The following is a 25298-nucleotide window of genomic DNA, read 5'->3' as shown; positions in this document are numbered from 1 at the left end:
TTTACTGTTTATCCTTTTGTATCTTTGGGTTTTGACTCGTGCATGTATTATCTGTGTTTAAAAGTTAAGAATAACATGGGCCGGCCCCATGGTGGAGTGGTTAAGTTCGTGTGCTCTGCTTTGGCAGCTCAGAGTTTCACCGGTTTGGATCCTGGGCGTGAACACGGCACTGCTCACCAAGCCACGCTGAGGCGGCGTCCCACATGCCACAACCAGAAGGACCCACAACTAAAATATACAACTATGTATTGGGGGGATTTGGGGAGAAAAAGCAGAAAAAAAAGAGATTTAAAAAATAAAAAGAGGGGCCGGTCCGGTGGCGCAGCGGTTAAGTGCACACATTCCGCTTTAGCGGCCCAGGGTTCCCCAGTTCGGATCCTGGGTGTGGACATGGCACAGCTTGGCAAGTTATGCTGTGGTAGGTGTCCCACATATAAAGTAGAGGAAGATGGGCATGGATGTTAGCTCAGGGCCAGTCTTCCTCAGCAAAAAGAGGAGGATTGGCAGCAGTTAGCTCAGGGCTAATCTTCCTCAAAAAAAAAAAAAAAAAGTTTGTAGGTTTTAAAAGAAGGTAGAGTAAAAAGTTTCTTTCCCTCCCCCTGATTATTCCTCCCCTGCTCCTTTTCCCCTTCCCAGAGACACCATGTTGATTTCTTGTTTGTTTCTCCAGAACAATTTCTCTTTTCTCTTCTTATAAACAAATATTTTCATATAGTACACACTGTTCTGTACACTGGGGGTTTTTTGGTTTGGGTTTTGCAGATTTCCCCTAAGCTGACATCTGTTGCCAATTTTTTTTCTTCTCCCCAAAGCCCCCCACTACATAGTTGTATATTCTAGTTGTAGGTCCTTCTAGTTGTGCTATGTGGGATGCTGCCTCAGCATGGCCTGAAGAGCAGTGCTAGGTCTGCGCCCAGGATCTGAGCTGGTGAAACCCTGAGCTGCCCAAGTGGAGTGTGGGAACTTAACCACTCAGCCACTGGACCAGCCCCAGGTCTGTTGCCAATCTTGCTCTTTTTGTCTTCCTTCTCTCCCCCACCAGAGCCCCAGTACATAGTTGTGTATATTTGTAACTTCCTCTAGTTTATCTATGTGAGCCACCCCCACAGCATGGCTACTGACAGATGAGCAGTGTGCTTCTGCACCCAGGAACTGAACCCAGGCGGTGGAAGCAGAGAGTGCTGAACTTTAACCGCTAGACTATCAGGTCTGGCTCTACGCTGCTTTTTTCAGGTGACTATCACTTGTGGGTTATTCAATTTCAGCATATAGAGATCTACCTCCTTTTTAGCCTCTGTATAGTATTCCATTATAAGACTATACCATGATACATTTAACCAATCTCCATCAGTGGACATTTATGTTCTTTCCAGTCTTTTACTAGAACAAGAGTGCTGCAGTGAATACCCACGTCTTCGTATGCTTAACCAAATAAATCTGCAGGATAAATTTCTAGACATGGAATTGCTGAGCCAAAGAGTATATGCTTTCAAAATTTAGATGCTGCTAAATTGTCCTCAACAACCTTTCACCAGTTTTCATTCTTACGAAAGATGTGTGAGAGGACCTGTTTCCCTCCACCCTTGCTGACATGGAGAAGTAACAAGTTTTTGGTCTCTGCCAATCCAACAGGTGAAAGATGGTGACTCATAGAAGTTTTAATTTGCATTTTTAAAATTATGAGTCCAACTGGACATTTTTCTGGATGTTTACAAATCATTTGGTTTTTCGTTTTCTTGAATCGTCTCTTCAGGTCCTCAGCCCATTCCCCCCTCCCCTTGCCCTTAGGATTTTTTTATAACCTTTGTTTTGTGCCTCAGTGAAAGCTACTCATTCATTTATTCATCAACAAATAATTATTGATCAACTACTGTGTATCAGACTCTGTTTTAGCAGCATAGCAGTGAACAGAAAGGACAAAAGTATTTTTCTCTGGGAGATTAAGATTCTAGAGGAGGCAGACAGAGAGCAAAGAAATAAATATATGTTGATTGGTGATAACTGTTACAGAGAAAAAACAGGGTATGGGCCAGAAAGTTCTAGGGTGCTATTTTATACAAGAGAATTAAAGACAGTCTCTCTCAGGCATGCCGAGGGAGCAGAGATGGGAGTGAAGTGAGGCAGGAACCATGCAATTATCTGAGAGAGGAATGCTTTAGGCAGAGGGAGCACAGTGTGAAGTCCCTGAGGTGGAAACGTGCGGGTGAGCTGGAGCAGACTGAGTGAGGGGAGCCAGTGCGGCCGGAGCAGAGTGAGGGAGAGGGAGAGGGGTGGACATGAGGTCCAAGAAGTCAGCTGGGACCAGATCATGTAGGGCCTTGCCTTGCAGGTCTTCGTAAGGACTTTGGCTTCTACTCTGAGTGAGATGCTAGCCCTTGCAGAGTTTGTTTTGGCTGTACTTTTTTTTTTTTTTTGGAGAGTTTTGGAGCAGAGGAATGACATTACTGATACAATTTTTTAAAGGACCACACAACAGCATGATCTGAGATATTACAGTGCACATGTTACTGGGGCATTTTGTATCATTAGCCTGCTCTCACTGGAATATTTAGGGGCCTGGCCTGCTTTAAGCAAATCCAATGTGTGAAAATCCAAGTGGACCTAATTTTCTCTAAGGGATTGGGCAGTCATTGCCATAGGCATGTGCTCGATGTGGCAGGGGCAATGTGGTGACCCCAAGCCTCTAGGCCCAGGGCTTTTGCTTGTGGGTGATGAATAAGCCGCACTGTTTCTCCCATCGGAAGAATCATCTCCCCAAAGCTCATCAACTGCATCTCTAGAATTGCCTGCTACTGACACATTCATACAAGGCAACAAAAATGTGTGTTCAAGAATGTTCCTAGAGTTAGATAGTGGTAATAGTTTGTGCAACTTTGTGAATATACCCCAAATCCCTGACTTGTATATTTTAAAAGGGTAAATTTATGGTATATGAATTATAAGTTGATAATAATAATAATAAGAAGAAGAAGAAGAATGTTCCCAGAAACCCTACTGTCACAGCACAAAGACTGGAAACAATCCAAATGTCTATCCACAGGGATCTGTTAAATAAACTTGTATCATCACCAATAGATAAACATGGAGCAGTTAAAAAGAATGAGGTGTGTCTGCATTTGCAGATGTGGAGGATAGGGAAAGCTCCCTGCGATGCAGTGTTAAGTTAAAAAAAATTAAACTGAAGAACTGTGTATAGTGTGCTATCATTGGTATTAGAAGAGTATATAGGGGCCGGCCTGGTGGCACAGCAGTTAAGTTCATGTGTTCCACTTCGGCGGCCTGGGTTTCACCAGTTCAGATCCCGGACGCAGACCTACGCATCGATTGTCAAGCCATGCTGTGGCAGGCATTCCACATAGAAAGTAGAGGAAGATGGGCACGGATGTTAGCTCAGGACCAGTCTTCCTCAGCAAAAAAGAGGAGAATTGGTGGCAGATGTTGGCTCAGGGCTAGTCTTCCTAAAAAAATATAAACTAAAAGAGTATATATATATATACATGCACAGAGAATATTTCTAGAAAAATATTTGAGAATATCTTTTTTTTGTATCTCTTTTTTTATTGAGGTAACATTGGTTTGTAACATTCTATAAATAGAATTTCTGGGGCCGGCCAGTGGTTTAGTGGTTAAGTTTGTGCACTCCACTTTGGAGGCCCAGGGTTCACCGGTTCGGATCCCTGTGCCAGACCTACGTACTGCTTATCAAGCCATGCTGTGGCAGGCATCCCACATACAAAGTAGAGGAAGATGGGCTCAGGGTCAATCTTCCTCAGCAAAAAGAGGAGGATTGGTGGTGGATGTTAGCTCAGGGCTAATCTTCCTCAAAAAAAATAATAATAATAATTTCTTAACGAGAATTTATAGGGAGTGGAAATAGGGTTTCACCTTTACTGATAATGTTCTACCCTCTCTACTTTTAAAAAACAAATATTTAAATTTATAACTTTTATAAAAACATAAATTTTAATTACCACAACAAAAATTAAAAATACAAAAATATACAATTTGGGAGAGGCATGCTTTAGGCGGAAGGAGGAGCACTACACAGTCCCTGAGGTGGAAATGTGCTGGGTGAGGTGGAGAACCAGCCAGGAGGCCAGTGTGGCTGTCGCTGGCTGCTAAGTGAAGAATAGACTCTGGGGGCCGGCTTGGTGGCAACGGTTAAGTTTGCACGTTCTGCTTCTCGGCCACCCAGGGTTCGCCGGTTCGGATCCCGGGTGCAGACATGGCACAGCTTGGCACGCCATGCTGTGGTAGGCGTCCCACGTATAAAGTAGAGGAAGATGGGCATGGATGTTAGCTCAGGGCCGTTCTTCCTCAGCAAAAAGAGGAGGATTGGCCGTAGTTAGTTCAGGGCCAATCTTCCTCAAAAAAAAAAAAAATAGACTCTGAGGAGTATTTGTGGAGCGCTTTTTACATGCCCAGCATTTCATTGTGGGGTTGGAGGCAGTGGTAGATAAGACTGACAAATGCCTTCACCAAGCTCCCAGTTCCTCCCAACTCCTCCCAGAGTTGGTGGGAGGCCCTGCCCTGGGTCTTGGAGGGAGTTCTCTCTTACCTCCACTCTTGCCTTCCTTCACCCCTCTCCTACCTTTTCTCCAGGACCCATCAAATCCAGAATAGGCCATGAACCTTGAGCTGAGTGACCTTGAGCAAATGACCTCACCTCTCTGAAACTTAGTTCCATCCTCTGCAAAATGAGAATAATATTAAAGCCTGGACCAGCCCGGTGGCTCAGCGGTTAAGTGCACACGTTCCGCTTGGTGGCCCAGGTTTGCCAGTTCGGATCCCGGGTGCAGACATGGCACCACTTGGCACGCCATGCTGTGGCAGGCGTCCCACATATAAAGTAGAGGAAGATGGTCACGGATGTTAGCTCAGGGCCAGTCTTCCTCAGCAAAAAGAGGAGGATTGACAGCAGTTAGCTCAGGGCTAATCTTCCTCCAAAAATAAATTAATAAATAAATAAAAATAAAGCCTATCTCAATGGAGTTATTGCGAGAATTATTGGTGTTCTAAAAATGGTTGGAATCATTACTAATATTAGTCTGGCTCCAGCACTGACTTGCTTGGGTTGGCTATTTAATAATAAGAATATAGGGGCCAGCCCCGTGGCCAAGTGGTTAAGCTCGCGCTCTCCATTTTGGCGGCCCAGGGTTTCACCGGTTGGGATCCTGGGCGCGGACATGGCATGGCTCATCAGGCCACGCTGAGGTGGCGTCCCACATAGCACAACTAGAGGCACTCACAACTAGAATATCCAACTATATACAACTATGTACTGGAGGACTTTGGGGCGAAGAAGAAGGAAAAAATAAAAATATATAAAAAAAGAAGATTGGCAACAGTTGTTAGCTCAGCCGCCAATCTTTAAAAAAAAAAAAAAAGAAGAAGAAGAAGAATATAATGCTCACGATTATACAGTGAGGCAGGCAAGACTGGTATGACTGTCCCCATCTTATGCATCCGTACACTGAGGCACAAAGATGACAAGGGTATCCAAACTTAGTGAGAAATTCAAGATGGGCAGAGTTTAGGGTCAGACAAAATATGAGGTCGAATCCCTGCGTTGTCAGCTATCTGCATTATGATTTTAGGCTAGTTACCTCTGACCCTGAGAATTAACTACACCTATCAAAAAGGGACAAGGCCTTGGACCTCACACGATGTTGAGGATTAAAAGCTGCAGCGAAAGAAAAAGACTTCACACAGTGCTTGGAGCATGGTAGATGTCCAGGAAATAGCTGTTAGGGTAATTATTCTGTAAATGTCCTGATTGATAACATTTATGGAACGAGGTGTCAGACCGTCTGTTAGGTGCCGAGATCAGAGGAAGAGGAGACCAGGTCTTGTCTCTAACTCTTTCCCTAATACCAGCTTCTGCCTTCCCCAGCCCCACTGTGAGTGAAGAAAGGCCCTCAGGGATGCAAATGAATGTTGACTTTTTTCATTAGCAAAACAGTGAGCCCGTTTATAACTCTGAAAGGAGAAAAATTGATTAACAAGTGTTTGTTGATATACTCACACCCCGCCCTACTTGTCAATAAACATTTCCCAAGGCTGACTGGGACACCCCCAGGCTGGAAGCCAGTTACAGTCTCTAAAATGCTATATGAGCTGGAGTCTCACAATGTGTCAGGCTAATGTGGGAACAACAACGAGGTCACGATGCCAACCTCTCAGGGCTGGTGGGTGGTTTTGATGAAATGTGTAAGAAGAGCTTGGCATCCCTTAGAAAAAAAGCATTTTTTCTTCTCTAAGGAAATTGATTTATTTTACCCCAAACCTCTTCACCCCACTGCTACTTCAGGAGAAGCTACTGTAGACTCCCTGGGGGACCCTGACCCCGATGCTGGGGATAACAGAGTCACTACCAGTCTCCTGGGGAAGACGTGGAGGAGGCATACGGTGAGGAAGAAGGACTGAGGACACCTCGAGCCATCGTGCTGGGTGCAGAACAAGCCAGTTAAATAAGCAATAGGGGGACACTTTTAAAAACAACAACACTTTTTCACCTAGGTGAAGACATTCACTACAAGGGTATCCACTAAAATATTGTTTCTAGAGCTAGAGAAGGGAAGCAACTCAAGTGTCCAAAATAGGGGATTGATTAAATAAATCATCTGACATTCACACAATGGACTAGTAATGGCCTTTGTTTTTTCCTTTGTTTTCTTTCTTTCTTTCTTTCTTTTTTGGTGAGGAAGATTGGCCCTAACATCTGTTCCCAATCTTCCTCTTTTTGCTTGAGGAAGATTGTCCCTGAGCTAACATCTGTGCCAATCTTCCTCTTTTTTTTCCCTCCCCAAAGCCCCAGTACATAGTTGTATATCCTAGTTGCAGGTTCTTCTAGTTCTTCTCCGTGAGACACGGCCTCAGCATGGCTTGATGAACAGTGTGTAGGTCCACACCTGGGGTTCCAAACCCACAAACCCAGGGCCACCAAAGCAGAGTGCATGAACTTAACCACTACACCACCAGGCTGGCCCCTAGTATGGCCTTTTAAATTATAAGGTAGATCCCAACCTGCAGATCTGGAATAATCTTCAAGATTTATTATTAATAAGTAAGTGGAAATGTCTTGTGTTCATAGATAGGAAGACAATACTGTAAAGATACAATTCTCTCCAAATTGATCTGTAAGAGTCAATGCAATGCTAATAAAATTTACAACAGGGTTTTTCATGAAACTCAACAAGCTGTTAAAAAATATATATATATATATGGAGGAGTAAAGAGCTAAGAACAGGAAGATATTCCTGAAGAAGAAGAGAGAGGAGACTTGCTCTACAAGAATTGTTAGAAAGCTATAGCAGGGGCCAGCTGGGTGGCGTAGTGGGTAAGTTCTCATGCCCCACTTCGGCGGCCCAGGGTGCACTGGTTCGGATCCTGGGCGCAGACCTACACACTGCTCATCAAGCCATGCTGAGGCACCGTCCTACATAGAAGACCTAGAAGGACCTACAACTAGGATACACAACTATGTACCAGAGCTTTAGGGAGGGAAAAAAAGAGGAAGATTGGTAACAGATGTTAGCTCAGGGCCAATCTTTCTCACACACACAGAGAAAAAAAGAAAGAAGGAAAACTATAGTAACCAAGACGAGGTGGTGTTGGTAGTGATAGGAATTCACAAAAATCAACTCACGAATATAAGAAACTTTGACAAATGACAAGGGTGGCATGGCAGATCAAAGGAGGGACTATTCAATATGTGGAGCTGGAAAAAGAAATGGTTATCCATATGGGAAAAAATGAAATTAGATCATTGCTTCCCACTATACACAAAAATCAACTCCAGATATAAGGACTTAATTATCAAAAGCAAAACTTTAAAACTTTTAGGAGAAAATATAAGGGAATTCCTTTCTGACCTTGGGGTAACAAAGAATCTCTTAAACGAAACACGAAAGGTTAATTATAAAAGAAAATATTAATAAATGGAACTATATTAAAATTAAAGAAAATAAAATTATAAGCTACAAATTTGAAGAAGATATGTGCAAAACACATATAGCCATTCAAGGATATATATTGAGATAATCTAAAGACCTTCTACAAATCAATAAAGGACAATAAACCAGCAGAAAAATGGGCAAAAGACTTGAACATGCATTTCAAAGAAGAGGAAACACGGCTGAAAAGCTCCTGAAGAGATGCTCAACATTATTCAAGGAAATACAAATCAGGATCATAATGAGATGCCAGTTTATATCTTAATCCAAATTAAGAAGTCAGATAACACCAAGTATGGAGAAGAGCAATATGTCTCCTGTACATTGCTGGTGGGAATATATATCCATACAGCCATTGTGGAAGACAATTTACATTTTCTTGTAAAATTGAACATTTACATAGCTTAAAACCCAGCAGTTCTGCTCTTGGGCAAATATCCAGGAGCAAGTCTTGCACAACTGCTCCAGGAGACATGTACATGAATATTCATAACAGGAGTGAACAAATGGCAAAAAACCAGAAAGAACCCGAAATGCCCTTCAACAGGAGAATGGATAAATACATTGGGGCACCTTCACAGAATGAAATATTACATAAGAGTGAAATCTGAATGGACCAAGCCACACATACCAGCATGGATGATTCTTATTAACTTAATATTGACTGTGAAAAAAGAAAGCAAGAACCCAAGGACTACCTGCATCACGATACCCTTTTTCTAAAATTCAGAAACAACTAAAACTAAACAATATATTGTTTAATCATCATACAGAGAACAAAACTACAAAACTAAAGGCAAGAAAACAATCAACACAAAGTTAAAGATAGCGCTTTTCTGATTTAGGGAGGCGGAAGCAGCTTGACTGGGATAGAGGTAGAGCCCATCATAAGATGTGAATTATTGTCAATATGATTGTAATATTAATAAGTAAATATATAAATAAATGAATAAGTAAATAAAAAATAAAACAACAAGTAAATAAATAAAAGAGGGCCATGAACAGAAAACAACATGTCACAGATTAAGGATTTTAATTAATCAATTCTTTGTACCTGAGGTGCTTTCTAAAAAAAAAAAAAAAATGAGCGTGTACCAAATGCTACTATTCGTATAAAAAACGTTAGTGGGGGAAATATCCATTATCCATACATATAAAATTCTATATTCAGAGAACAGCCTTTCATAGTGTAACTGGGGGCTACATGGGGTGGGAGGTCATGGATAGGAAGACTTTCTTTTTACTATATACCTTTGTGTACTGCTTGGAATTTTTGTTTTATTTTGTTTGACCTTGTGCATAGAATCTCTTTTCAACAAGAGTTTGTGTCAAGATAAAAAATTAAAATAAAAACAAAGCTTTTTATTCTGTGTAGTTGATGTTTTACAGCAGATATTTTAAGATATTGATGGGCTGGCCCAGTGGCCGAGTGGTCAAGTTTGCGTGCTCTGCTTTGACAGCCCAGTGTTTCGTTGGTTCGGATCCTGGGCGCGGACATGGCACTGCTTATCAAGCCATGCTGAGGCGGTGTCCCACATGCCACAACTAGAAGGCCCCACAACTAAAAATATACAACTATGTACTGGAGGGTTTTGGGCAGAAGAAGGAAAAATAAATAAAATATTTAAAAAAATATTGATAATGAGGGGCAAACAGGCATCCTTTGTATCCTGTTGATAGGACTAAAACTTGGAGCAGCCCCTTTGGGAGCAATATGTAGTAGTGTCTAGGAAAATCTTAAATGCACATACTCTTTGACCCTGCAATTCTCTTCTACTTTAAGAATTTACCTTATAGATTTACTTGCACAACTTGAGATATAAATGTACAAGGTTGTTCATCACAGTGTGGTACAAAGTTAGCTGTATATCATGGTATATCCACACAGTTGCCTATTCCATAGCTATTTAAAAGTAGGAGATAAATCTATATATATTGACCTGGAAAGATACTATGCATGATGGAGAACAACATATACAGTATATCATTTGTAGTCACAAAAGACATACGTATTCGTGGAAAATTTCTGAACAAATGCAAGCAGCTGTTGACACTAGGTACTTCTCTGGGGAGTGGAATTGAGAAGGTGAAGGGAAGGTCATACTTTCTTTTTTTTTTTTGAGGAAGATTAGCCCTGAGCTAACATCTGACACCAATCCTCCTCTTTTTGCTGAGGAAGACTGGCCCTGAGCTAACATCCGTGCCCATCTTCCTCTATTTTATACATGGGACGCCTGCCACAGCATGCCCTGCCAAGGGGGGCTGGGTCCGCACCCGGGATCTGAACTGGCGAACCCCGGGCAGCCGAAGCGGAACACGCGAACTTAACTGCTGCACCACTGGGCTGGCCCCAAGGGAAGGATATACTTTTTGGTTTACACTTTCTAATACTGGATTTTATTTTTTACAAAGAGCAAGCACATTACTTCTATAATTAAAAAAAGTCTATTTTAAACGTTCAAAACAATGTTATATGTCAACTGTATCTCAATAAAGCTGGGGGGAAAGTCATAAATTAAAAAGATTTATGCTCACTGCAAAAAAAAAAAAAAAGGGGTTTTAGGGGGCCACCCCAGTGGCACAGCAGTTAGGTCCATACGTTCCACTTCGGCAGCCTGGGGTTCGCAGGCTCGGGTCCTGGGTGAAGACATGGCACCACTTGTCAAGCCATGCTGTGGAAAGTGTTCCACATTACAAAGTAGAGGAAGATGGGCATGGATATTAGCTCAGGGCCAGTCTTCCTCAGCAAAAAGAGGAGGATTGGTGGCAGAGGATTAGCTCAGGACCAATCTTCCTCAAACAAAAAAATGTTTTTAAAGAAAACACAGAAGAATATAAAAAAGAAAATATCACAGTTTTTGCCTTTTCATCCTCAACAAGATAGTCACATTTAACAGTTTGTGGTATATTCTTTTAAACTTTTTGTCTGCTTTTTTGTTTGCTTATTTAGGCATTTATTTTTACAAAGTGCAATCTTATTATACATTAGTTTTTTTCACATTTTATCATGTCAATAATATACAACTGCAGTATCATTTTTTTCCAAACCCAGAAATAATTGTAACTTTTCTCTCTTTATACAAGTGTGATTTATAAAGAAAATCTCTCTATAACTGTGTTGCTAGATGAGATATGCAAGTTGTAGAACAATATGCACAGTATCATCTCATTTTTGTTAAAAAAAGAAAATGTGTGTATAAAGGTCTGAAAAAAACTGTCTATGAGGAGAGTCAGTAAACTCTGTTCAGAGTATCTACAGAGATTGGATTGAGGTGGTTTGGATTTTTATAGTATATTACTTTTATAGTGATGATACCTGCATGTGATGAAAATTTTAAAAAATTCAGACAAGCATACAGAAAAGTTGAAATTATCCCCAAATCCTACCACCCAGAGAGAACCCCATCCAACAAGGTGAACACTCTCTCATATTTCCTTCTGTGTCTATACAAACGTATTCATCCTCTCAATTTATAAATTGGAATCTTACAAAATATACCCTGTACCCTGCTGTTTCCAATATGTTCCATGTCAGTATATCATTCTCTTTTTTTAAGATTTTATTTATTTCCTTTTTCTCTCTCAAAGCCCCCCTGTACATAGTTGTATATTTTAGTTGTGGTTCCTTCTAGTTGTGGCATGTGGGACGCCACCTCAGCGTGGCCTGACGAGCGGTGCCACGTCCGCACCCAGGATCCGAACCGGCGAAACCCTGGACCCCCGCAGAGTGCATAGGCGGAGGGCCGGCCCCCTCAGTACGTCATTCTAATGATTGCACATTACGCCATTATAACAGCTGTACTGTAATTTAATCAAACAATCTCTTGCCGCTGCACATTAAAAAAAAAAAACTTTTTAATTGTAAAATATAACACATAAGAAGAATGTATAAAATATATATACTTTTTGAAGAGTAATTATAAAGCAAACACTTGCGTTACCTCGACCCTAGAAACATTTCTAAATTGTTTTCAAGTTGAAAAAAAATAAGTATAACAAACACTTGTGTGCCACTCTCCTGGAATCAACAATCACACATTCTGTTACTTTTTTTTGCTCCCTTTCTCTTTTTTTTACTAACAAGACAACAAAATAGCATGTATTTTATTCTATTCACCTTTTTTAGAATATAGTACTTTATGTTCACTCTTTTGTGAATACTTTAATGAACCACTTCCAATATTGACCTCAGCCCAATATTCTCCTTCTGAGGTTTCAATGGTCTTAGCGTTGGCCGGGGGAGCCCTTTTGCAAAGGTTCTTGTGTGTTTCCAACAAGACTCCATTAACCTTTGAAAATTCCTTGCTTCCTAGCTCAATAAGATGTTCCAGGCTCGCCTTGTACCTTCTATCCCTACACATAGACTTGTCCTTTTTCACAACCAGCCCTAGTTCCTTTTAGAGACCATAATCTGGGCACTAAGATGCACTGCAGGGGTGCAGAATTGTTAAACAAAACACAACTGTACAGAGATAGGCAAAGTCCTCTTTGCTCTGTAAAATGGTTGTGTCATCACTTTTATATTTCCCTAATTATTCATGAAGGTGTCCATCTTTTCAGTATATTTATTGGTCATTTGAATTTGCTTGTCTACTGACTACTTCTTTTTTATTTTTTCACTTTTTTTTTGAGGAAGATTAGCCCTGAGCTAACATCCACTGCCAGCCCTCCTCTTTTTGCTGAGCAAGATTGGCCCTGAGCTAACATCTGCACCCATCTTCTTCTACTTTATATGTGGGACGCCTGCCACAGCATGGCTTGATAAACGGTGGGTAGGTGCATGCCCCAGATCTGAACTGGAGAACCCCAGGCTGCCAAACTTACCCAGAGTACATGATCTTAACCACTGCACCACCAGGCCAGCCCACCGCTACTTCCTCATATCATTGTCTATTTTTCTTCTGTTGAACCTTTATATCATGTCCAAATTTTTTTGCTTTTATAAACATAAATAAATGTTTTAAAATGCTATGATGAATATCTTTGTACATGCATATTTGTTCATTTTTCTGATTCACTCCTTAAAATAAATTTCCAAAAGTGGAATTTCCGGGGCAAAACATATTTTTTAAATTTAAAACATTTTTTAAAGAAAATAGTCTTGGGACTGGCCCTGTGGCCGAGAGGTTAAGTTCTTGCAATGTGCTTCGACAGCCCAGGGTTTCGCCAGTTCGGATCCTGGGCGCGGACATGGCACCCCTTGTCAGGCCACATTGAGGTGGCATCCCACATGCCACAACTAGAAGGACCTGCAACTAAGATATACAGCTATGTACGGCGGGGGGTGGGGTGGGTGCAGATTTGGGGAGATAAAGCAGAAAAAAAAAATAAAGAAAATAGTCTTTTAAAAATTCAAATCACAAAGATTGTGCGCATTTATACTCCACCCAGCAGCATATGAGTGCCTGTCTTCCCACACCCTTCCTAGAACTGGGTGTCATGATTTTAGTTTCCTTCTTTTAGGCTTGCGGATATTTTTTGGGTTTTGTGTTTGTTTGTTTTGAGGAAGATTAGCCCTGAGCTAACATCTGCAGCCGATCCTCCTCTTTTTGCTGAGGAAGACTGGCCCTGAGCTAACATCCGTGCCCATCTTTCTCTGCTTTATATGTGGGATGCCTGCCACAGCATGGCTTGACAAGCAGTGGGTAGATCTGCACCCAGGATCCTGGCCAGCAAACCTGGGCCGCCAAAACGGAATGTGCGAACTTAACTGCTGAGCCACTGGGCCGCCCCCTAGGCTTGGGGATATTTTTGATGGGTGTGTATGCTTAAGATGTGCTGGATTCCACCTGTGAAGGCTCTGTCTTGGCTGTGTTCTCAGAAGTTCACAGGCCTCCTAGAGAATAGAGAGGAATTGTAGCAGCTCCCCACGCTGTCCTAGCCTACTGGGACCTCAGTTACTCTACAGCTGCCTCCCTGAGGCCCCTCCCAGAGGTCCCCATAAGAGTTATTTGCTAAATCTGGCAACCCTACCCCCAGGTTCCCGTTCTACTTAAAAATTTCAGTCTTTATCGCCTCTCACCTAGACTACAGCAATTGCCTTCTAATGTTACACTTACAGTCCATTCTCAGCACTAGCCTCTGCTCAAAGTCCTTCTCCAGCCACACTTAGAGTTCCATCTAAACTCCTTAGCTTGGCCTTCAAAGCCTTGCTGGATTCAGGCCTGATGCTCCTCTCAGACCTCATCTACTACTGTTCCCCTGTCCCCTGCAGCCTCCTGGACCTCCTGGTTGTTTGCTGTCAGGATAAGCTGGGCCAGCCTTGGAGTCTTTGAACTTATTTACCTCTGCTTAGAATGCTCTTCCCCCAAAGCATTCTCTGCTCAAATGTCACCACACCAGAAAGGTCTTACCAGACCACCTTGTCTAGACTAGCACCTCCTGTGCCCCCTACTCTCTCTCCCCAAATCCGCTTTACTTTTCTTTTTTTTTGTGAGGGAGATTGGCCCTGAGCTAACATCTGTTGCATATCTTCCTCTTTTTGCTTGAGGAAGATTAGCCCTGAGCTAACATCTGTGCTAGTCTTCCTCTGTTTTATGTGGCATGCCACCACAGCATGGCTTGATGAGCGGTGCTAGGTCCGCACCTGGGATCTGAACCTGAGAACCTCGGGCCACCAAAGCAGAGTATGCGAACTTAACCACTATTCCACTGAGCCAGCCCCCCATTTTACTTTTTCATAACATATATTACCCATCATTATTTTATACTTTCACTTATAATTATTTTTCGTGAGGAAGATTGGCCCTGAGCTAACAACTGTGCCAACCTTCCTCTATTTTTTGTATGTGGGATGCCAGCCACAGCATGGCTTGATGAGTGGTGTATAGGTCTGTGCCTGGGATCTGAACCTGTGAACCCTGGTGGAGTGTGTGAACTTAACCACTACACCACCAGGGCGTCCCCTATGCTTTCACTTTTTTATATGTTTTTTCTTTGTCTTCCCCCACCAGGAATGTAAACTTGATAAAAACTGGAACTTTGTGAGTAGTTTTACTTGTTTATTTTTCCAATATTATCTCCCTGGTGCCAAGAATAATGCCTGGCACATCATAGACCTGGATTTAATAGGGTGTCCTGCACAGCAGTTAAGGGCTCACACATAGGTCAGTCTCTCTGGGTTCAAGTCCCTGCTCTACTGCTTTCCAGCTGTGTCACTTGGGACAATTCTTTAACCATGTTTTTACCATCTGTAAAAAGGGGATGATAATCTACTTAATAGGGTAAGAATTAAGTGAACTAATTTGTGTAAAAACACAAATGCTTAGTGCTTACTGTTTGTACTTAGTGTTTGTCGTTATTATAATTTTTGAGAGAATTTATCACATATAAGTTATTACTATCATGCACGCATGCAGATGTCAACCCAACCCTGTCTACTGATACTTAGTATATTCCTGGCTGTCCCCCAAACCATGGGTCTAGACATATGCACAGAAGTGGATAAGACAGATGTGACCCCTCACTTACCATGAGCCTTCAGGAACTCAAGTAGTTATTCCTAGTGTAAAAGTCCTAAAAGGCAAAAAAGCACAGGATGTTATAGGAGATATAACATAGTCTGAGGGCCAGGGAAGAATTCTGGAGGTAGCAGTGTTACCCTGTAGGTTTTGACTGGGTGGAAAGAAAAGAGAGAACCACGTGCGAGAAAGGCCAGAGTGGAGAAAGAGCCTGTAAAGAGACACCAGTGGGAAGACCAGTGTGGCTGGAGTGTAGAGAGTTGGGAGAGATGAGGCTGGAGAGTTTGGCAGGGGCCCACCATCCAGGGCTTTGGGGGCCTTAGAAAGGAGTTTCATGGGAGCCATGAAAGGACTTGAAGTAGAGTGAGTGTCAGCTTTGCAGTCAGAAAAGTTTTCCCTGGCTGCTGTGTGGAGAGACTTTCTTAAGTCTGTGTTCAGCTGTCACCTCACCAGAGATCACTTTGTCTAAAAATGGCATCTCCCCTGCCCCACTCCATCTTTGACGAGAGGACTGAGCCCTCATCAGTCCCTGACATCGTATCACACTCTCATGCTTGTTCTTTGTTTTCCCCCATTGGAATGGAACCCCTGCAAGAGCTGGGACTTTAGGGAGCAGGAGAGACTGGCAGCAGGGAGACCGATTAGGAGGTTGATGCAGATGGCCCAAGTTCTGGAATTTTTACTTGCTAGGAGGGTTAGGAGCAGCTGTCCAGCTGGTAGAGAGCAGGTGGCCAGAGGACTTGACTCAGCATGAAGCTTCATTTGCATATCACTTTACATAAGACTGAGAAAACAGCAATTTTCCATATCAAAGAATGGGGTGGGGAGGCAGTTGGAGATAATGGTGGCGGGGAGAGAGGGTTAAAGTCCCAGCAGTCCCAACAAGTCAGTTCTTGGTACCGTCACTGATTATAAGTCATCAAGGGCTAAGGATTGGGTGTGGGTCTGGAGAGAAATAGAGAGAACGGAGAAATATTGCAGATGTAATGGACAAGACTTGGTGGCTGGATGTGGGGTGTGAGGGAAAGGGAAGGTGATACCTACATTTCTAGTTTGAGCAGCTGGGTGGACGGTGGTGCCACCGCCTCATAGCAGATTTTGTGGTTCAGATCATGAGCTCAGTTTTGGATGTCTGAGTCCGACGTGCCTGGCATGTCTGCAAGAGGAATCCAGGAGTTAGACAGATGGGAACCCAAGTCCTTGGCTTAAGAGATGGTAATTGTAATGCACAATGAAACCATGACAAGTTACTAGAGGCTTAGAGGTTAATGCCTTTTTCTTCTGAGATATATTTAGGCAAATTACCAGAAGTGCTTATAGGTAAATACTTTCAGGTTGCAACCTGGTTTCTCCACCTCATCTAGACTGTTCCATAATCCCCAGATACTTCTAGCAATGAAGGGTCCCTGTAAGGGAGGCCCATGAAGCTTAAGCTTCATTAGCTTCAGCGAATCTGCCTCTGTCCTTGACAAGGTGTTGGATGAAAGAAGGCAACTGAGGGAAGCAATCCTGAGGAACCCCTACAATTGATGGAGGGGTCCAGGAGAAGTGGCCTGTAAGGGAGACCCAGAAAGAGCGGACAGGGAGGTAGGAGGGAAGAGGAGACTGGGAAAGGCTGGCCTCACAGAAGGCCACAAAGGCTGTTTGGAGGATCATTACCACTAGCAGTCAACTGTCTGCCAAGTTCTGCTAATTCTTCCTCTACAGCGTCTCTCCCTCTATCTCCACTGCCACCTCTTGGCCAGTAGCCCACATTACAACCGAGTAATTGCTGTGGCCTGTCTCCAGCCTTACAGCTGTCTTTACAGCCATTCTATACATCCTGTTAGATCATCCTTTGGAAAGTGGAGCCTGGACCACGCCAATTCCTGCTCAACAACTTTTCAATAGCTCCTTGTCACCTCTGAACAAAGGCATGCTGGGCCTTTGGCCACCTCACTCCAGGAGACATATCTAACTGTCTCAATCTTCTCCCTCATAAAGAAGATAAGATGATCTATTCACTGTCCCCCAATTCTCAGCATTGTTGAGGCTGTGTCATCTTCCTGAAATGCCTACCCTTCATGCCTAAATTTCCCAAAGCCAGGCTCAAGCCTTCCCTGCTACCCCGCTGGGTCTGACCTGACCCTTGACCACCTTCTCCCATGGCATCAAAACACTCTGCCCTGACTTTTAGCAAAGTCACAGCTCATTCCAAAGTGAGACTAGATTCTTGAGAGAAGGAACCATATCATCTTTTCTCCTGTCTCTCCCATTTCACCCAGCACAGGGCCTGAGACTCAGAGGGCAGAGGAAATGCTGGTCAGGAGAGTGCACCCACTACCACTCATGTAGGAACAAGATGTCGCAAATTCAACTGCCTTCAGGAGCCAGACATACATGACAAATGTGTGAATTTGCCCAGTGCAAAACAATTAGGAATCGAGGGGCCTCTGGCAAGTAGGAGACTTCATTCTCCTGCCTAAAGTATTAATAATACTCAGAACATTAAAACACTATGTAAAGCACATCTGAAAGCTAAACTTGGGACTCTGAAATATAGGTCCAAAATATGTCCCTGCCTTTAGGTAGCTCTTTTAGAGCTTTCAAAGCAATTTTACATCAGCAACCCTATCCCTACTTTATGGATGAGGAAAGTGAGGCTCAGAGAAGTGAGGCGAATTGCTCAAGGTCACATAACAGGGGATTAATAGCACAGGCTAGATCCAATCCATTCAGGCTCTGGCTTGGCATGCTGTCTTCCAAGAGAGAAGGGAGGAGGGTGTAAAACCATAGGCATCATTCACTTTTTTTTAATGAAGACTTTATTTTTTTTTATAGCAGTTTTAGGTTCACAGCATTGAGGGGGGAAGGTACAAAGATTTCCTATATGCCCCTTGTCCCTGTACATGCAATCTCCCCCATTATCAACATCCCCCATGAGAGTGGTACTCTTGTTAGAATTGTTGAACCTACATTGACACATTATAATCAGCCAAAATCCATAGTCTGCATTATGGTTCACTCTTGGTCTTGTACATTTTAGAGATTGGCACAAATGTACCATGACATGTATCCACCATTATAGTATCATACAGAGTATGTATGCCCTAAAAATCCTGTGCTCCTCCCAGTCATTCCTTCTTCCCCCAGCCCCTCTGCAGCAAACCCTGGGCAACCAATGATCCTTTTACTGGCTCCACGGTGTTGCCTTTGCCGGAATGTCATAGAGTTGGAATCATACTGTATGTATGTAGCCTTTTCAAATTGGCTTCTTTCGCTTAGTGATATGCATTTAAGATTCCTCCATGTCTTTTCATGGCTTGATAACTCACTTCTTTTTAGTGCTGAATAATATTCCATTGTCTAGATGTACCACAGCTTATTTCTCCATTCACCTACTGAAGGACATTGTGGTTGCTTCCAAGTTCCGGCAATTATGAATAAAACTGCTATAAACATCTGTGTGCAGGTTTTTGTATGGACATAAGTTTTCGACTCCTTTGGGAGTTGAAAGCTGATGATTGCTGGTTCATATGAGTATGCGTATGTTTATTTTTGTAAGCAACCACCAAACTGTCTTCCAAAGTGGCTGTACCATCTTGCATTCCCACCAGCAATGAATGAGAGCTCCCACTGCTCCATATCCTTGTCAGCATTTGGTGTTATCAGTATTCCGGATTTTGTCCCTCCTAATAGATGAGTAATTGTATTTCTTTGTTGTTTTAATTTGCATTTCCCTGATGGCATATGCTGTGAAGCATCTTTCCATATGCTTATTTGCCACCTGTATATCTTCTTTGGTGTCTTTGGTGAGGTGTCTGTAAAGGTCTTTGGCCCATTTTTTAATCGGGTTGTTTGTTTTCTTATTGTTGAGTTTTTAGAGTTCTTTGTACATTTTAGAAAACAGTCCTGGGGCCGGCCCCATGGCCGAGTGGTTAAGTTCACGCGCTCCGCTTCGGTGGCCCAGAGTTTCGCCAGTTTGAATCCTGGGCATGGACATGGCATCGCTCATTGGGCCATGCTGAGGTGGTGTCCCACATGCCACAGCTAGATGGACTCACAACTAAACATACACAACTATGAACTGGGGGGCTTTGGGGAGAAAAAGGAAAAAGAAAATCTGTAAAAAAAAAAAAAAAGAAAACAGTCCTTATCAGATGTGTCTTTTGCAAATATTTTCTCTCAGCCTGGCTTGTCTTCTCAGTCCCTTGACACTGTATTTCACAGAGCAGGTTTTTAATTTTAATGAAGTCCAGCTTATCAATTATTTCTTTCATGGATCGTGGCCTTGGTGTTGTATCTAGAAAGTCACCATATCATATCCAAAATCACCTAGGTTTTCTCCTATGTTTATCTTCCAGGAGCTTTATAGTTTTGAGCTTTGCATTTAGGTCTGTGATCCATGTTGAATTAAGTTCTGTGAAGGGCGTAAGGTCCGGGTCTAGATTCACTTTTTTGCATGTGGCTGTCCCGTTGTTTCAGCACCATTTGTTGAAAAGACTATCTTTGCTCCATTGTATTGTTTTTGCTCCTTTGTCAAAGACCAGTTGACCATATTTATGTGGGTCTATTTCTGGGCTCTCTATTCTGTTCCATTGATCTCTTTGTCTATTTCAATGGTATCACACTGTCTTGCTTACTGCTGCTTTACAGCAAGTCTTAAAGTCAGGTAGCGTCACTTTTCCAATTTTATTCTTCTCCTTCAATATCGTGTTGGCTATCCTGGGTGTTTTGCCTCTCCATATAAACTTTAGAATCAGTTTGTTGATATTCACAAAATAACTTGCTGGGGTTTTGATTGGGATTGCGTTGAATCTACAGATCAACTTGGAAAGAACTGGCATTTTGACCATCTTGAGTTTTCATCCACTTTTCATTCAACCAAAATTTCATTCATAAAATGGAACCAACAATCTCTTCTTCACAGCATTGTTTGAAATGTTTTTCATTCATTCAGTAATTATCTAGAGAGCACTGTGAACCCTGTGACAATGTCCCTACTCTCAGGGAGCTTTTCTTTTAGTAGGGAGGGGGGCAGACAATAAACAAACATACAAATAAATTAATAATTTCAGGTAAGCGTTGCCAGAGAGTGACTGGCAGTGAAAGTGCTCTTTAACGTCAGGGGACTTCTCTGAGGAGGCAATGTTTGAAATAAGACTTTCATGAAAAGGGAGCGTTAGCCATGAGAAAAAATTTCAGACAGAGGGAACAACAAAGATGAAGGCTCTGGAAGCAGAAAGGAACTTGATGCATGGTTTGGAGAAGGGCATGATGGCTATAGTATAGTAAGCAATGGATAAATGAGGTAAAAAAAAGTAGACAGGGGTCGTATCCTGTAGGGTTGTTTTGTTTTTAAAATTTAAGTATAAAACACATGCTGTGAGGTAGGTAAAGTGTACAAATTTTAAGTGCACAGCTCAGTGAATGTTTGCATGTTTATATCTATGGTTGTGACCTCATCCAGATCAAGATTTAGAACAGGGATCAGCAAACTTTTTGTTTTTTTGCTGAGGAATATTTGCCCTGAGCTAATATCCACTGCCCATCTTCCTCTTTTTGTATGTGAGCTGCCACCACAGCATGGCCACTGACAGTGGAGTGGTGTAGGTCCATGGCTGGGGACCCAAACCCAGTTGCCAAAGCAGAGTGTGCCAAATTTAACCACTAGGCCACTGGGACTGGCCCAGCAAACTTTTTTGCGAAGTGTCAGACAGAAAATAGTTCAGGCTTTGTGGGCCTATGGACTCTGTTGCAACTACTCAGCTCTGCTCTTGTAGCAGGAAAGCAGCCATAGATGCTATGTAAATGAATGGACATGGTTGGGCGTCAATAAACCTTTAGTTATGGACACTGAAATTTGAATTACATATAATTTTCACATATCACAAAATATTATTCTTGTTTTGATTTTATGTGTGTGTGGCTCTTGAGCTGGATTTCAAAGGACAAATAGTGGAGAAAGGATGAAAGTGTATATGGGAGGGCCAAGAGGCAAAAGATCTCTTGGGAGCTCAGCGTGGTTCTATGATGGGGGTTTTCAGAAATATGTAAGCTTGGCCTGAAAAAAAGCCCTGAACTGGGCCTAAATGGATGGGCATCCATCCACTTATTCAATCAATCTGTCCTGGGAGCTTCTATATGCCTTGAGGCTCCAGCAGAGGCCAGAGGTAGCAAATTGGGAGCCTGTGGGCTGAATCTCACCCTTAGACCTTCCTGTAAGGTGACCACTGGAATAGGGGTTTGAACAGTGGCTGTTCCTTTTGGACAGAGCATATGGCCTCCTGTTCCTCACTCTCCTCACCTGCCCTTTTTGCTTTATTTACATTACCTTCCTAGCCCATTTAGGTTTTTGAGTTTTCAACACCTGGTCGTTGCCGTAAGGAAAACAAGACTTTACATCAATGACACACAGAGACAATGATCAACTCTTGAAGTAGAACAGGGAAGAGCTAAACTGAGTGGATGATGAGAGCTTTATTAGGGCTTTTTTTTGAGGAAGATTAGCCCTGAGCCAACTGCTGCCTATCCTTCTCTTTTTGCTGAGGAAGACTGGCCTGAGCTAACATCGAGCCCGTCTTCCTCTACTTTATATGTGGGACGCCTACCACAGCATGGCGTGCCAAGGGGTGCCAGGTCCACACCTGGGGATCCAAACCAGCGAACCCTGGGCCACCAAAGTGCAATGTGCGCACTTAACTGCTGCGCCACCGAGCTGGCCTATTAGGGCTTTTTAACCTGGCTCCTGGGGTGGGCTGAGGTGGCAAATTTTGTGAGAGTGTGTATCCTTGGGACTTAGACGGCTTTGCTAGGAATCTTGGCTTTGGGTTCCGTCAGTAGTTAATCTATGAGCCTCAATTCATTTGTAAAATGGAGCATTGTTCTGATTAAAAGAGATAACCAGTGCACAAAGTCGCCTCAGTACAGGTGTCTGTTACTCTTATCCTATTCTGGGGTGATGGTATCAGATTCTCAAAGGGCTTTCTTTCTTTCTTTTTTTTCTGAGGAAGATTAGCCCTGAGCTAACATCTGCGCCAATCTTCCTCCGCTTCATATGCTGGTCACAGCCACAGCATGGCTGATGAGCAGTGTAGGTCCCTGCCTGGGATCCTGACTGGGAACCCAGGCCTCCAAAGCAAAGCGTGCTCAACTTAACCACTATTCCACAGGGCAGGCCCCTCAAAGGGGTTCTTAACCTAGAAGGTTAGCCAACAGATGGCATAGGTGCTTGGGAGCTATCGAGAATACCACCCTCACGTAAAACGAAGCATCTCTAAGTGGACTGCTGTGGGAATCCAGAGGCCCAGGCTCCAATGCTAATTTGCTGAAAGTATCTAACAAATTTCTTCAGCTCTCTGGGTGATCTACTAAAAGAGGAGGGACTGGTCCGAGTTGGCAGCCGCAACGCAGCCTCAGCGGCAGCTTCTGTGTCGCAGGATAACGATGCTCTGCCTCGGGGCAGCCGCGGAGCCTCCGGCTGACTACATCTCCCAGCCTGCCTTGCCCTTTGGGCAGCGCCCTACGCTAGCACGCGAGCTTTCCCGCTCCCCCAACCTCCAGCTACTGTCTCTCGCGAGAGGACGGGCCGCGCCGGCGGTAGCGATAGTGAGCTGTGGTGGTGGTGGTGCTGGTGGTGGCGGCCGAGACGGCGGCGGCCATTTTGGTGAGGCCTCGGAAGCGGCGGCGGCGGTTCGCTGGCAGTAGCGTCTCTCATTTTTCCCACCCACCGCCCGCATCTCTGTGCCGTGAGAGGAGGCAGTGGAAGCAAGGCGGTGGCAGTAGCCACGGGCCCCAGGGGAATTTAAAGGCCGCGAAGGCGGCGGCCAAGAGGGGGCCCTCCCCGCTCCTCGGCGGGAGGGGGGGTGGTGCCCACGCCCCCGAGGACGCAGGTAAGGAGAGGGAGACAAGATGGCGGACGCTCCACAGTTCCCCCTCCCCTGACGGGTGACTGCGCGCGCATCTTTCCGCCACCGCCTCCCCTCCCACCTTCCCGGGGTGCTGCGCGCGCACCTTCGGCCGGGGCCCCGGGGCCGGTGCGCGAGGCTGTCGGCGCGCGCCCATAGAGACTGGCTGAGAGGGGCCAGGCCGGCCGGCACTGGGCCCAGGCGCGTCTCCTCTCCCCTCCCGCCCATCTGCGCACGCGTGCCTGAGCGAGCGAGCGAGCCCTGAGAGGACAGACCCAGGTGCGCTCCTGCCCGCCCACCAACCCCAGCACCCCCCCTCCCCCGTCAGGGACGCGCGGGAAGAGGAGGGGGGGCGTGGGACAAGTAGTCGGGGCGCGTGCCCACCATATCCAGTCAGGGACCAGGACCTGGCGGCACAAACCCTCCCTTATCTCAGCTTTTCTCGGTCTGGTGGTGGTGGGGGGGCTCCCTGACGGGCAGGCTTTTCAGCCCTGCGACCCTCGTGTGCGTGGGTTTGGGTTCTGGCGGGAGCCCCCAGGCGGTGCGCGCAGCCGGCTCACTCCGCCTCCAGCCGCGCACGCGCGGGCCCCTCCCCCCAGCCTGTCGCACACGTTGGGTGGGGTGGGAGTCTAGGAGGGGGCGGGGCTATCTTAGGGCTGGTGGCAACTTGGGACAGAGGTCAGGGGTCACGCTGGGTCAGTCTGTTGGGAGGAGTTGGGAGACAGTAATGAAGCCTGGGGTCAAGAGTTCAGGCTTCTTGGATTCTGGTTAGCTTGGGTCCTGGGAATCTGTTGTGGAGGAGGGAGTGAATCAAAGGCAGCACCGTGGTAAAGGAATTTCCTTAAACTGAGGAAACACTTCCGGGCCTTGTGTGGATTTACTCTACCTGTTTCCGGGGTCTGGTGCTTGGCTGTGCGCCCTTCCTCATATCTGAGTGCTCCTCTAGTCTCTTGCTGTAGTTCTTGTGCTTGGGGAAGTGTCTTACGGTCCAGGTACAGCAGGCACAGGGCCCTGCCCTGAGGAAGGGTGGATTCTCCTGTGACTGTGTTCAGCTCTCACTGGAAAGGTGAGCAGGCTCCCAGGCAGCCAGCGCCTTTTGAGCTTCTGGATGTGACAGCTTTTTTTGCATTATTTGCCCTCCACTGAGTAGTTGGAGCCTTTTACACTTAAGCTTTTTAAACTTTTTTTTCTTCACTTCCCTGTTCTCCCCCCCAGCCAGAATTTTATGTCCCTAAGGAATTGTGTTTTCACAAAGTGTACTTTGCTTTCGTTTTTCCGAAATGTGAACTTTTCCTACTACTATAACTCTTGTCAGTCTTTAGACTGATTTGGGTATATTTAAAAGCCTTCAAAGCTGGTGTAAAGAAGGCTTTGATGGATGTTGGTAAATATGGATTGGTTCCTCACTGTTGCTGTCTCCCCTTCTGTTTGTTTCAGGCGTGATTCCCCTCAGTACGGCGGCACCGTGGAAGTACAGACTTTCACAGGGAGTGTGGTCTCAGCTCACACAGGTGAGGATGCAGATACCGTTTTGTGTATTGGTGCTAATGGGAGAAGTGTTTGAGGTAATTAGAGAAATTTTAGGTTAATGACTTGTGGTTTGAAAATAGTGGTGCAAGAACACAATTGGGGCTATGGTTAGAGAAAGATCTGATCATCCTGACTCTACCAAGGAGAGTAGCATACTCGCCATCATTTTGGCATCAGATCACCTAGGTTTAAGGTCTCTTTCTACCACTTCCTTACTGTGTGATCTTATGCAAACCATTTGACCTTTTTATGTTCTGATCTTCTCCTTTATAAAATAAAGGAAATATTAGAGTGTAAGCTCCATTTAGGTCAGGGGTCTTTTCTGTATGGTTTTGTCCTCAGTATGTAGAAGGAACTAAATAAACATTTATTATAGCATGAAAAGTACCTGGTTCATAGGGTAGATGTGAGGATTATAGAACACATCAAGTAAGCACTTAGTATTTGACACATAGTAGATGCTCAAG

The 25298-nt window shown here is 44.2% G+C and overlaps 1 protein-coding gene and 1 long non-coding RNA gene across 6 annotated transcripts in view; one reads left to right on the top strand and one right to left on the bottom strand.

The window, feature by feature from the left end:
- Nucleotides 1–11500: 11500 nt before the first annotated feature.
- LOC111776214 (uncharacterized) lies at nucleotides 11501–23876 on the bottom strand. Its single transcript, XR_011424658.1, has 4 exons — nucleotides 23686–23876; nucleotides 16460–16571; nucleotides 15426–15470; nucleotides 11501–11785 (listed from the first exon to the last, which is right to left on the bottom strand). It is a non-coding gene; the product is annotated as an uncharacterized lncRNA (long non-coding RNA).
- Nucleotides 22974–25298, top strand: part of SRCAP (Snf2 related CREBBP activator protein) — a 31921-nt gene continuing 29596 nt past the window's right edge. For 2 of the 5 annotated variants that reach the window (XM_023655619.2, XM_023655618.2), the window contains exons 1-2: nucleotides 22974–23286; nucleotides 24739–24812. The gene's annotated coding sequence lies outside the window, so the exon portion shown is untranslated. The other 3 variants (XM_070231902.1, XM_023655615.2, XM_023655616.2) reach the window with 2 other exon arrangements.

The sequence above is a fragment of the Equus caballus genome, chromosome 13 (assembly GCF_041296265.1).
Source record: "Equus caballus isolate H_3958 breed thoroughbred chromosome 13, TB-T2T, whole genome shotgun sequence".
NCBI lineage: Eukaryota > Metazoa > Chordata > Mammalia > Perissodactyla > Equidae > Equus > Equus caballus.
The sequence above is the reverse complement of the archived record's forward strand: the minus strand, read 5'-3'. Positions and strand labels throughout refer to the sequence as shown.